Source organism: Sinohyriopsis cumingii, chromosome 1 (assembly GCF_028554795.1).
Source record: "Sinohyriopsis cumingii isolate HCF-2022 chromosome 1, ASM2855479v2, whole genome shotgun sequence".
NCBI lineage: Eukaryota > Metazoa > Mollusca > Bivalvia > Unionida > Unionidae > Sinohyriopsis > Sinohyriopsis cumingii.
In genome coordinates, this window is record NC_142961.1 from 74681774 (window position 1) to 74695310 (window position 13537).

Sequence of the window (13537 nt, forward strand, 5' to 3'; positions counted from 1 at the left end):
GTTTAACTAGCATGACGTAAATTTTAACAAATGGTGTATCTAGTTTTCGTTTTACGTAGTGTTTTGTTTCGTCCCGATTACCTAGTTTTAGGTTTATTGCATATCGCTTAAGACCGAAGTGGGCCCGTGTTCAAACTAACCCAATCGGAACACCCTCTGCTTTTTCCCGTCGCTTGCTAGAAAATACCTATAATACAAATGATAGTCATTTTAAGCTGCCCTCAGCCAATGGTGTGTGTGTGTGTGTGTGTGTGATTTGGATTTTTAACGTAGCTTTAACAATTTTTCAGTCATATGGCTACGATGTCTGCAGTGTGACAGTTTATAGTGATGTCTAACACTGGTGCATCATGCCGCAGACATGTACCATGATGTCCCACCCAGTCACATTATCCTGACACCAGGCTGACCAGTACTAACACTAACCTCTTAATATTGAGCGTCAAGCTTGGCAGCTGTAAGTACCATTTTTGTAAGTCTTTGGTATGACTCGGTCGGGGATCCCTCAGCCACTAGTCATTATGACATAATAACTTCATTGGCGTCACAACGATTTGATAACGTGTCATCACTAGCAACTTCATAATCAAGAGTTTCAAGTTATTGAAATTAAATGATTCTGTTACTTTGTTTCATTCAGAAATTGGCAGTAATACTAATGTAAATTAGAGGTACTGATCTAAGTGCCGCCATATTTGATTTTTAAAACTGTGTAATGACAAGTGCTGAAAGGGACAATGTTTTGTTGACAAACGTCTTAATGTCAGTCGAGTATACTGCACTTTCGGGCTTGTCGCTTTTCGTTTATCGTTCCAGGAAAATGTATGAACAAGTGTCTTCTTTAAAGGAGTCTTCCTGTGATATGTGTAATGTTAGACATAGAACAGTGCAACAATGGGATGGAAATTATACGATTTACATTTTGTCAATAGGTGCAAATAACTTAGTTCTGAATAAACATTATTCATGTTAGTCTGGAGCGGTGCATGCTCGTTTAGTCTGGTAAAATAAGCATTAGTTTCTCCCCCGCTTCCTCACAATTTAGAAGTACTATTTAAAGAAGTACTCGTTGCAACGAAACTGGTTTTCAGTGGGAAGAAACGTCAGAGGAATAAAAAAATACCCCACCCACCCATCCCAAAAACAAGGATATTGTGGGTAATTATAGACACAATGAAGGAAAGGGAGATGAAATGACTTAATCTCATATGAAGAAGCACAATTCACTTGTATTACCATATTGCGTTTGAAAATGTCATTGCTATTTTGGCATTTTAAATTTGTCAAATTAATCTATGACTTATTCAACTCCATTTTCCGTTTCCCCCGACAAAGAAAATGTCATATAATAAAATGTCTGCTTGCATCACAAATTATCAGAGAAATAACTCGTCAAAACCTTTGTAAATAAAGGAAATCACCTCCCCCATCATTTCCATAAGAAAACGATGCCAAGGCCTTAATTTAAAACTCAACTGGTCACATTCTTCTCCACACACGCTAAAACGGTAATCCCCTAAAATCGGACGGATCAGGGGCATTTGATAATCAGACACATTCAACTAAAAATAACCGGTTACAAATCCCTTTTCCTTGTATAAACAGTAAAATAGTTTATGAATGGCGTTAATGAAGTCGTTTGCAAGATAGCTGTGTTATTATGTCTCTAGTGTTACTCTAGTCAGGACATATTTCAACTATGTTATTGGTGTATTCAGAAGAGGTGTGGTGTAACAATATAGACATCAATGATAACATTTCGGCATGCTATTAAGAGATGTTTGTCTAGATTCATGCTGTTTTTCTAATCTTAATCGAAAATGTGAACATTAGTCTGCGTCAGCCGATAGATAGATAGATAGATAGATAGATTCATAAATGTGGATAGCTGAATGAAGGAAAGTAAAGGTATAAAATGAACGTTTAAACAAATGTCTTCATGTGATTACCTGTATAAACCCGTCTATAGACATACATACGAATCTAAAAACACGAGTGCGTGTAAGTGTATTAAGCGCGAGTTTGGTCCACAGATATACTGGCAGACGGAAAGATCGAAAAATACATGTCATACTTTGTACGTGTGACTAAGAACACGGACTAATAAACATAATAAATGAGGTTGTTTTCTAGCCAGTCCTCTGTGAAGCTTCTTTACCTAGATTAGCCTGTTTTGCTAAATTTGTTATGTTTTTCAAAACCAAATTACCAATGATATATGTCTTAAGAACTTCTTATACATCATTTATTCGCGTCGTCCGTGATCATCATCTCTTTTCTACTCCTTATATTTTTTTCAGACATGCAATCGACTCTGTCAAACATCTCTTCTTTAAGCTTCTTACAAAATCATAATTCGCATGTCAGGTGTAACGTTAGCATGAACTGACATAAAAAGACAACAGACAATACGACAATGTCAAACGTGCAAAACTTATTGTGGCTAGGGGCACTCGCTAGCAACCAATGTAGTATTATGAAGACGTATTTCGATTTTAATGAGGCAAGATTGATGTGATGGTTCAAAACCCAATCCAATGCTTTGTCTACAGCGGTTACATATACAAAACAAATTCTTTATTTTAAAGGAAACGTGATAAATCTGCCTCTAAACCAGGTATATCAGGATTATATCGCTAATCTAACCGAATTAAGATTATCCAATCACTGAGCATAATTTCTCACCAACAACCGATAAAGAACTCAAGATTCCAGGTCGAAAACCAACCATTTTAAAAGCTCTTTTACTGTATCAGCACCTACCTTTTTGAATTCCTTACCCATGAGCACACGTGATTCAATCATCTTGCTTCATTTAAAACCCTATTAAAGAAATTCTTTCTTGACCAGCTAGAATGACATATCAGAGATTTCCAATACAAAATTTTATCATTGTATCTATAATTTGTGCATGTTATATTCTATATATATATCTAACGTTAGACATACTTAAACGTGTATAGTATATGGCTCATATATGTACCTGTGGAAGACTGTAGTTACGTATATTAATCCATTTTAAAGCTGTGCGAGTGCGTGTGCGAGCATACCTGAGTGTAAGTGACTTATAGCATAATGTGCTAAAACAAATTTGAGGACTTCATGACAATTGGGTATTTCATGACCAAGTGTGTTTTCCTCGTTAAAAAAGATAATAATAATAATAATAATAATAAGAATTATTATTATTATTATTATCATTATTATTATTAGAAGTAGTAGTAGTGTTGTTGTTTTTAGTAGTAGTAGTAGTAGTAGTACTGTTGTTGTTTTTACTAGTAGTAGTAGTAGCGCATTAAGGAATTGGGCATTAAATTCGCGAAATGAGTTGTACCAGTGAGGCGTCAGTAGAATCGGAAAAATTCTTATTGCAACAGTAAGCGATCCTGAACGCCGTTCAGTTCTAAAATAAATAACTGTTATCCACATTCGAATGTACTGTGGAACATTTTGCTGTAAAACAGTCGAAATATAGTTCTTCTCCGTGTGTCAGAACATAACAATATCGTCCATATTTCTGATGGTTAATTGCAAACTCGACATCCGCACCGTTTGACGCAAGACTATTCAGTAACACGTTAAATTTTACAGAATTTGAATTTAATTGAGAACGTACAACTATATATATATATATATATATATATATATATATATATATATATATATATATATATAACAATCTACCAGTAATATGACCTTAGCGAATTTTGACGCCCAAATCCGCAAGAATGTGGTTTCACGATATCCAAATAGATACTCCTTTCTGCAATCTTATAAATCGGTAACTAGAAGAACAGAATGAACGGAGTTATATAATCAATGAAAAGTTCACGTGAACATGTCTGGAAAACAACTTCGCAGCTCTCGAAATTCTTTGGCAGTTACGTAAAAGCTTCTCCTCACTTCAATACATACCAGTGCACTAGAATTCGAAAACAGACATACGTTTAGAAAGCAGCTTCCAAAGCTAAACATTTTCTCCTCGAGGATCACTCTCTGTTTATTGAATTACTGGTTTTCAGTTTCATTTTCGGCCCTTTGTTGTTCCGAACCGTTTGATGCACATGGCGCCCTGGTATTTAAAGGTAAAACAAATAGATCTATTCCAGTCCAAAGTATCATTCCAAGCATTTCTGACTAAATGTTGTAGAAGAGTGAACTTGTTATATAGCAATGCACGCGGTGAATAAACAAAACTCAACAATTCCAATATAGCTTTCTACACGGCGAAAGATTATTCGGTGCAAATGGTGTGACTTGCAGACGGTATAAGCATGTACAAAAAATAATGTATGAAGATGCACATTAATAATAAAATGGATTTATGTTATATCTCATGTAAACAATGTCAAGTGTTCTTTCTTTTCTAAATACGAGAACAAGAAAAATTCAAGAAGAGTTCATATCACCTTTTATGATGTCAGATTTGTGCAACGATTATTTGCGTCCATGAATAGCTGATAACCCAAGAATGGAATAATGTCCAAGAAAAAAATGATTTTTAAAACGAAATATTGTAGTAATTCACACTAGATTAATCGGTCGCACAAAGGATTAGTAACGTTTTCAATCCAATAGCACATTTCCTGACCTTTCCTTTAGCCAGATAAACGTCCCAGATCTATTACGAAAAGCGACATATTGGACTGTACTATCAACGGAGGAAAATATGACTGTACCCATGCAGGGCACGATATAATTGGTTGTTTATACATGCTTTAAGCCGGACTTCAGCAAATGTAAGATGTATTAATCCGCCTAATAGAGTACACTGGGGATGGGATGGCAGACATTACGGAAAGGTATTATAATATACCATTGACCAATAAGCAAGATCAGTAATTTCGTATTATTATGACATTTTCGCTGTAGACTTTGGTATAACTAAATCGTCATGGTTCTAGCGCAGTATTCGTTACAAGCTGAACTTTATGATAGACAGGTTAGTTCAGTCTCTTTACGTAGCTTTCTGTCTGCTGGTGTAGTAAAGGCAAAATATTTAGACTGTTAAAAACAGCAAAATATAATAATCAGACAAATAGCCCATATACATGTTGCGCTTCGTTATTATAGCGTCCACGTGGACGAAAATTGATTGGGTGAACATCAACAATGGCTTTTTAAATTGAATATTACTTATGGAGTTTTTTCCACTTGTTCCTGGCGTCACGTAATAGATTTAAGACCAATACATTCAGCGTCTGCATAGGGTTCAAGGGACAGTTTTATGCACAAATTGGACGCGGCATCAACCTGCAAAAATAGAAGTTCCATTAAAAGAAATCATAAAATGTAAGAGTACTCCGGTGAGTTCAACAATGTCCTTTGGGGTGGCGAGTTAGTTATAATAAAACCCGAGAATATGTATTTGACTTCAAAAGTCAATGGAAGCTGAGGGCAAAAGAAATGCATACACCCCATCCAGGAATTCACTCATTCATTTTTCGTGTCTAAAGGTAATTGTTAACACAAAGTGACACTCGTGACGCAAATGCTGTCCCTTTCCCTGCGGGATAATTTAGAAAAACACTGTGTACTAAACAGCTCGATGCAATTCAAAATGGTCGCCATACTTAAATGTTCTACTTCATTTGAACCCAACGTGTCTATTGACTCAGGTCGCAATTACTGTCCCTTTAAAGTCCCTACATATATTTGTTAGTACTGAACTTATCATTGTGCCCATATAAATGATTATTATATTGAAAAGTATCTTCAAAGTTCAAAGATGAATTCGCAATGATGTTCTTGTCATAGGAAACAAAACAACGTGCCATAGGTCAAAGATTTCACCTCCAGGCTCGCTTCAATGCTCATTACTCACTGCATTATCACCAAAATACACACAGACAATCACACCATAATGTTCATATTCTACATAATAAACACTTTCTTTAAATCAATACAAGAATACGTAAATTTAATCCAAGGATCAACACCAAAAGAGAGAGAGAGGAAACAAGCTCTAAAAATAGATTGAAATTGCATTCGTGTGTGCTGACCCTCCAGTTATAATTGTAATCCGAGTTTTGCAGCTACACGTGGCTAGCTCTCCTAGCCGGCTACTGTATTCCACTGCTTAGGTAATGTGAAGTAACTATGGAAGGTGTACGTGCCTTGTATCAGTTTCATGAACACCACAAGCTGGAAACATATACTTCACAAAAATATCCATACATTTAATCATTAAAAAATAAAATCTTCTTTTTTTAAAAAATCACACGATATTCTTAAGGTATCACGGTACCAATTGTTTTTCCATATACCTCAATGCTAATGTTTTGTGAAATAAATATACTTTCTGTCCTACTTGGGCATGCATGTCACACGCTGTCATATAGAACAATGCTAGATTGTCAATTTGACAATGACATAACCAGGTACTCCATTGCATTTAAGAGAGATAACTCTACTGGAACTAGACAGGGGTAAGAGTTATCTAGTCACAACAAGCACATTTTCAGGCATGTGTACCATATTTTAAAAAAATCATAAAAAATACAAAATATGATCTAGATAGAAATTAACACAAACTCACATGTTGCCAAGAGGCTCAACTTTTTTTTAAGCCAAACAGAAAGTACAAGTCTTACATAATGCACCAATCACAGCTAGTTTTGTTCTTTAATTCTGAATACAATGTTCCATACACCTTAAGCTCCGCCCACCTGGACTTGCGCAATTGGTACCGTTATACCTATAGCAAACCTTAATTTTTCCAATAATCTGTGAAATAGTTCGGGACTGTATAAGTAACAAATATACTTAGTCTCATTTGTGAAAAACAATTTGATGAGGTACTAACCTATGTCTTATATGAATGTGTATAGAAATGTCATTGAGCTGTTTGAACTATTGTTTTCATACTTTTGCTTCACCATCAAAATCATCTTTTGAAATAAAATGAATTCTTTCAACTATGAGTTGTATCTTATTCATATCAGCAATTATTGAACTTCACATAGGTGATATGGGATAAATCACATTATATCATATTATGTAATAACTAGGTCAAAGGTCAATGTACCAAATAGTATGCACCTGTCCTACTTCAAAATGTACAATTCACCTAAAAGAAAGGAATTTATATTTGTTTGGTAGGTGCAGAACTTAACATCAGAGACAGGTGGACATGACCCAATCTTATTATAAAGTATAAGCTTTGACCACTTTACGCTATCTACAGATACAAGAGGTCACTAACCACCAGTCCTCACACAAAGGTCCACCTACCCATCCTCTTTGTAACACAAATAGTAAGCTTTCCTCCTTTGTAATGTGAATAAAATTGTTTCAATAAGCCAGTCAGTCACCAAATATAGTAAATCGCAGCTTCTAAGTGGTTATGTTTGGATTGGGAGGTGAAATTAGGGGAATAAAATACAGAAAAATGCCAAATATAAACACTAAGTATAGCACATCAAATGGAGTTAAAAACAGGAGGAAAGTGTTTATCTAAAAGGGAGAGGTAGCTTATGATAAAGGAATTAAAGGTGGCAAAATCAGCAATGCGAAAAATGAGAAGTGAAAGTTTGATGACCTTACCTTGGACAAATATATGGGGCAGGGCCCAACAGGTCCAAGGACAGCCCAAAGGCAACTGTGCTATAACATCCCTTACAGGACCCAAATTTCAAGTGAAGTTGTGTTCATTTCCATCTAATATAAAAGGGTGAATAATTTAGATAATATAGATACATATAAAGTATATTTCTTCTACATAAGAATTTAATAATAATTGGCATAAGATAGAGAGAAACTTATCTCAGAGCCAAGCAGAACATACCTTATCAGTTTTTAAACTTGTAAACTTTACTGTGAGAAATTATCAAATTGCTTCTACTTACATTTGCATCAAGATTGAGGGCTAATATAATACTTCACAAATCTTCTCTTTATTTTCATAATCAGTCACTGAAAATGTGAGATTTTATTTCCTTGAAATGTTATGACTGGTGTAAGGGAGATAACTGAATGATACACATAAGGTGTGGTAACCTTGAATACATTATCCATGTAATATAGATGAGTTCATCAACAACCTGTATTAACTTCATTGCAATTAAATTATCTCAAAATACATTACTGACAAAGTGAGAACCTAACATTTAGACTCCTATGTTTAGTGGAGACCTCAAGAGTCATGTAATTTTAATTTCTAAGATGACGCAGCTCTTTCATATCACATAGTTCATATTTTCTACAATGCCGGCATGTAGAGTGCAGCCTTCCATAACCATGCAGATATCATCTCATGCCAATTTGGATTCTTGCGATGGGATGCAAAGTTTCAAGAACAGTGTGGATTTGAATGGAATGAATACGCACTGTGTGACTAAAATGGTTATCATTCTGTAATGTTGGACCAAACATGGAAATTCCACAGGAGCAGCTTGACAGAAAGAAATAGGATTAATTGAAAGTCAATAGTAGATTATAATTGGGCTTATACAAGTGCCAATGGGAAATGCTGACTTAAGGAAACTGTTCTTGTTTGTTGGTATTCACTGCTACTTCAACAAAAGGGAATGCAAGAGAACTGAACTAACTACATGAACAATTTCAAAGCAGGAGAGTGTAAAAAAAAAAAAGGGACAATTAGAGCAGGACAATTCAAATCAAAATGGGAAGGAATACCAAATCCTTAATAAATTACCTAAAAATTACTCATGCCAGAACATCCCACATGGTACAAGTGATCTATCTACAAGTGTACTTAGAATGTTCTCTATCCTGGTTTATGGCATGCCTTACAAGAACAAGATAGTTGTTTTTGTACACATGATTTTTCATCTTTTGCAGGTACAATAGCCAATATTTGGCCAAAATCAACTATATTATGTTTACATAACTTATTTTGTTGCATGCATTCCAATCTAGGAGGTAACAGCACATACATAAAGGCATCAGGTAACACAAGTCTATATCTATCATAGCTATAGTTATCAAAAGTCCCCATCCAAAGCCATCTTGTGCTATTTTCTAAAGATTTCATACATTTTATTCTTAAAGAACTTTCAATATTTGACCTAAATTGTTCAGCATACATTTGTTTTCCTACATCAAACTAGTATAGTTCATAAATGCCGCCCACATGTATGCGTTTCTATGGAAACACTGTGAGGCTATTCTTTCCTTTAGGTATCACGGTACCAATTGTTTTTCCATATACCTCAATGCTAATGTTTTGTGAAATAAATATACTTTCTGTCCTACTTGGGCATGCATGTCACACGCTGTCATATAGAACAATGCTAGATTGTCAATTTGACAATGACATAACCAGGTACTCCATTGCATTTAAGAGAGATAACTCTACTGGAACTAGACAGGGGTAAGAGTTATCTAGTCACAACAAGCACATTTTCAGGCATGTGTACCATATTTTAAAAAAATCATAAAAAATACAAAATATGATCTAGATAGAAATTAACACAAACTCACATGTTGCCAAGAGGCTCAACTTTTTTTTAAGCCAAACAGAAAGTACAAGTCTTACATAATGCACCAATCACAGCTAGTTTTGTTCTTTAATTCTGAATACAATGTTCCATACACCTTAAGCTCCGCCCACCTGGACTTGCGCAATTGGTACTGTTATACCTTAAATTAAAAATTTTAAAGGACTGCGTTTCGAAATCATCTCCTAAAACTTATATCAATATCAGTATGGGATTTTGACCATCAGACTTTTTGTAAGGGATTCACTGAAACATACTCTTGTTGCCTGAAATTTGGACAATGGCATCATACAAGTACTTTGAACTAATTTATTCCACTCCATGATGTATTATTGAACCTCAAGGAAAACATGTTCTCGAACACTAAGACATCCCACACATGAAAACAGGAAAGGCAAATAATATAAAAACTAGGAATCACAATATATTAGGAAATAAAGACAGTTTTTTTTAAAGCGGAGCAACAAAGGACCAATATAGCCAAATTACTGAAAATATGTTATTCAGTCAATATAATTTCTCACAGGAATAAAAAAGGAATCCAGAACCTCTTGACTATGAGAAAAAGCAAGTTGTAATTACCTTGAAAATAGTTACATAGCTGGTCTAAAATATTTAGCCAAGTTCAGAGTTAATTATTTTTTCCATTATCTTTCGATAAGCACTTTTTTCTTTTGCCTCTTCGTATTAACAGCTTCCAGCTTCCAAAAACTGAAACGATTCACATGAAAGAAAGATTGGACAGCAGAACCAGTTTTATCGCCTTGTGGACTACTTCAATGAAAATGATGTAAGCTGTAAATTTAGCATGTGTTTTCTTATTGTTAATTGTTTTGCTGATATCATCCGTATCAACTTCACATATTTTCCTTTAGATAGTCTTTCTTCCATTAAGTTCCATTTTATTCATTTTTCTTTGTTCATTTAATTTCTCTCATTCTTTGTGTCTGTCTGCCACATTCTTTTTAACTTGTCTCTATTTCAATCTCACACACCCAATCTACCTATCTAGCCAAAATGTAGTATATCTCCTGACATTCAATTATTTGCTCCAGATCGAATTTTAAGAATGTACTTGAATAGACCTGGGGGCTCTAAAGCTTTAATATGATGAATGGGGAGGGTGTTTTTAATGTCATAAATTAAACATATTGTGCATGCCTATATATATATATATATATATATATATATATATATATATATATATATAAACTTCCGAAAGAGTGAATTTGAATATTGCAATGTTATTAGAAATGTATAGACCGCGAATTACCTTGATATCATGTTGTATGTCAAGTATGATCTCTGGTCATGTGGTAACAACTGCACTGTCATCGAGTATAATCTCGCATATCGTTAAATACTCTTCTAGAATCTTATATTATATGAATTTGTCACACCCAGGAATATGGTTATCACACTTAAATTCCCATCCGAATCACCATTTAAATAGCACTAAGCTCGATGACTCCAACATCTGACATCACAAAAATACGTCTGCAGGCAAGATGGCCGACACTAGATCACATGACCGGTTCCACTAGTAAATTTATCACGTTCACATTTTGATTTAATTTCACTTGTTGCTTGTAAATGTTGGCCTTCTTTCATATAAGTATGAGTATGTTTTGAATATTTAATAGTGTATTCTTCATTTTTATGCTGGTTAGTGTATTTTCAATGTTATCAGCGTTCATTGGTACTTGTTTACTCTTCACCCAAGATTAGCAGTCTTGGTTACGATTTAAAATACTTTGATGTTTGACAGACTGAACATAATACGTAATGTTTATATATTTGCTAATGTCAGAGTGTAAACGGACGTGATGTTAGTTAAATTGTATATTAACTCGCAGTTTGTGTCACTGGTTGCAGAATATCTGTTCGGCACAATCCAACCTGCTGGGCATCCCGGACAAGAAATGATTGGTTAAAATTACCTCACATGACGAATATCCGAAGAGTATAAATAGGAGCGAAATTCGAAGATCAGCAGACTGCTGTCTACATTAGCATCTCTAACTACATATCTCCACGAAATAAAAATAACTCTGTATTGAGGTAGTTATAATTAACTGAAGATATTAAGATAAGTACTTATTAAAATAAGACAAGACAACGAATTTTAATTTCTTTATTCTTAAAAATAGACTGGAATTACACACACAGATATATAAAATATAACAATAGGAATCAATTCAATTCAATCAAATTCAATTTACTGTTATTGATTCAGTCTTAATACAAAAGTAATATTGTTCCATACTAAACAAGCAGCTATATCCCGCCACACTAAGAAATTAAGACTAACTTTCTAAGCCCTTTTACAGTGGGTCATCCATTTCTTGCTGAATAATTACGTTGAGATTATGAAGGCACCATCTAATAACATTTATATATTGCATATGTTAAACGTAATCAAATACATATATTCATGCTTTTAGTCATTTTCTCCTTATTAAATATCTTATCACAATTTCATACAGTCAAAAATAAAAAGGTCAAGACTCGGAGCATTTCTATAAATATTGTAAACCTTTACGCAAATTCGCACACACCACACACACACACCATCTTCCATCTATTACAATATGTATGTATGTATGTATGTATGTATGTATGTATGCTGGTCCTCATCTATCTGTGCCTAAATGGTTAGCGTGTCAATGAGATGCATGTTCGATTCCTGTCCAGACAATTAGGTCATTTTATTCCCATATCTACAATTCAAAATAATCTTGCATATAATGGAAGTGTCGTTAACATCAGTCAATCAGTCTTTTGTCTAGCATTAATTAATATCTGCAAGGTTCTTCCACCTTATCTACGAACTGACAGCGAATTTATTAGGAATTGTCAGTATTGAATAGGGGCGATATAGGGTCTAGGGGACTTACCATTAAAAACCACCCTGGGGGGATATGGGGTCTATGTAAATTTAACATGGGAAAAAACCCTGAGGGGATATGGGGTCCATGTAAATTTAACATGGGAAAAAAACCCTGGGTCTGTTTAGGGTCAAGGGATATTAACATGGAAAAAAATAATCTTGGGCCTGTTGAGGGTCAAGGGAAATTTAAACAGGGTGGGCCTGTTGAGCGTCAAGGGGAAATGGAACATGGGAATAAATCGTGGGCCTGTTGAGCGTCAAGGGGAAATGGAACAGGGTCGGAACCCTATTTTAATATGGTCCCGACCTGATGGGTCTATGAAAAAGGAACAGGAAAAAATTGAAACAGGGAGGGGTCTCTATTTTTTAAAAAAAATAAAATAAAATAAAAATGGGGTAGGCAATGAAAGTCAAGGTCTTTTCGAGATATAGGAGTGGCCCTGAAAAGGGCATTTGGGTTTATGTTAATAAACCATTAACATAAAGGGCATCTGTGACATCTTCTTCTTGTCCTTAGGCTGCGCCTGACTGCAGGACCATAGATTAAGACTCTCTTGAGGCATCCTTGCCTCTCCAAATAGACTCATCGTATCCACAGGCTGGTGTCTGTCCTGTGGACAACTGTCCACTTGGATCGGACATACATCGGTATGTCCGTCCGGAACATCATCGAAGACACAAGCGTTGAAGATTGTACGTCGGTCCACATGTTGGGGTGCCGAGAACAGGTGAAGGAATGCAGTGAACTGCACTTATTTATAGGGAGAGGAAGGATCGAAACGGATTGAGTTCATTGACCAATCCAAACACGCGTTACAAAATTTAGTCACCCCACGTCCAATCCGAAGAGAGCAGTCTGTGACGTCACGTGGTCTATATAGATTCGCTAGCGCCTGTGCGCAGCCAACCCATGCGTTAGTTTTTTCAACATGACGGAAACTCAGAAAACGATAAATTGGGGTGCACCAGTCGTGGAGACTGCCCAAGGGAACCCGGACTTACTTTCAGAAGAGGTGAATTGGGATTTTGTGGATTTTCTTACTTCGCAAGAATTTGTTCCGGAACCTTCGTCACCTTCTCCTTCATTACCGCACGTGGAGAATTTTAGACAGAGACAGAAAGAAGAATTGGAGAAATTTATACAACAGCAAAAGGAAGCGGAACAAGCTTTTGTCCTACAGCAACA

The 13537-nt window shown here is 35.3% G+C and overlaps 1 long non-coding RNA gene across 1 annotated transcript; it reads right to left on the reverse strand.

Annotated features, from left to right (window-relative positions):
* Positions 1 to 4388: 4388 nt before the first annotated feature.
* Positions 4389 to 10937, reverse strand: LOC149807133 (uncharacterized). Its single transcript, XR_016421854.1, has 2 exons — positions 10735 to 10937; positions 4389 to 5253 (listed from the first exon to the last, which is right to left on the reverse strand). It is a non-coding gene; the product is annotated as an uncharacterized LOC149807133 (long non-coding RNA).
* Between the last annotated feature and the right edge of the window lie 2600 nt (positions 10938 to 13537).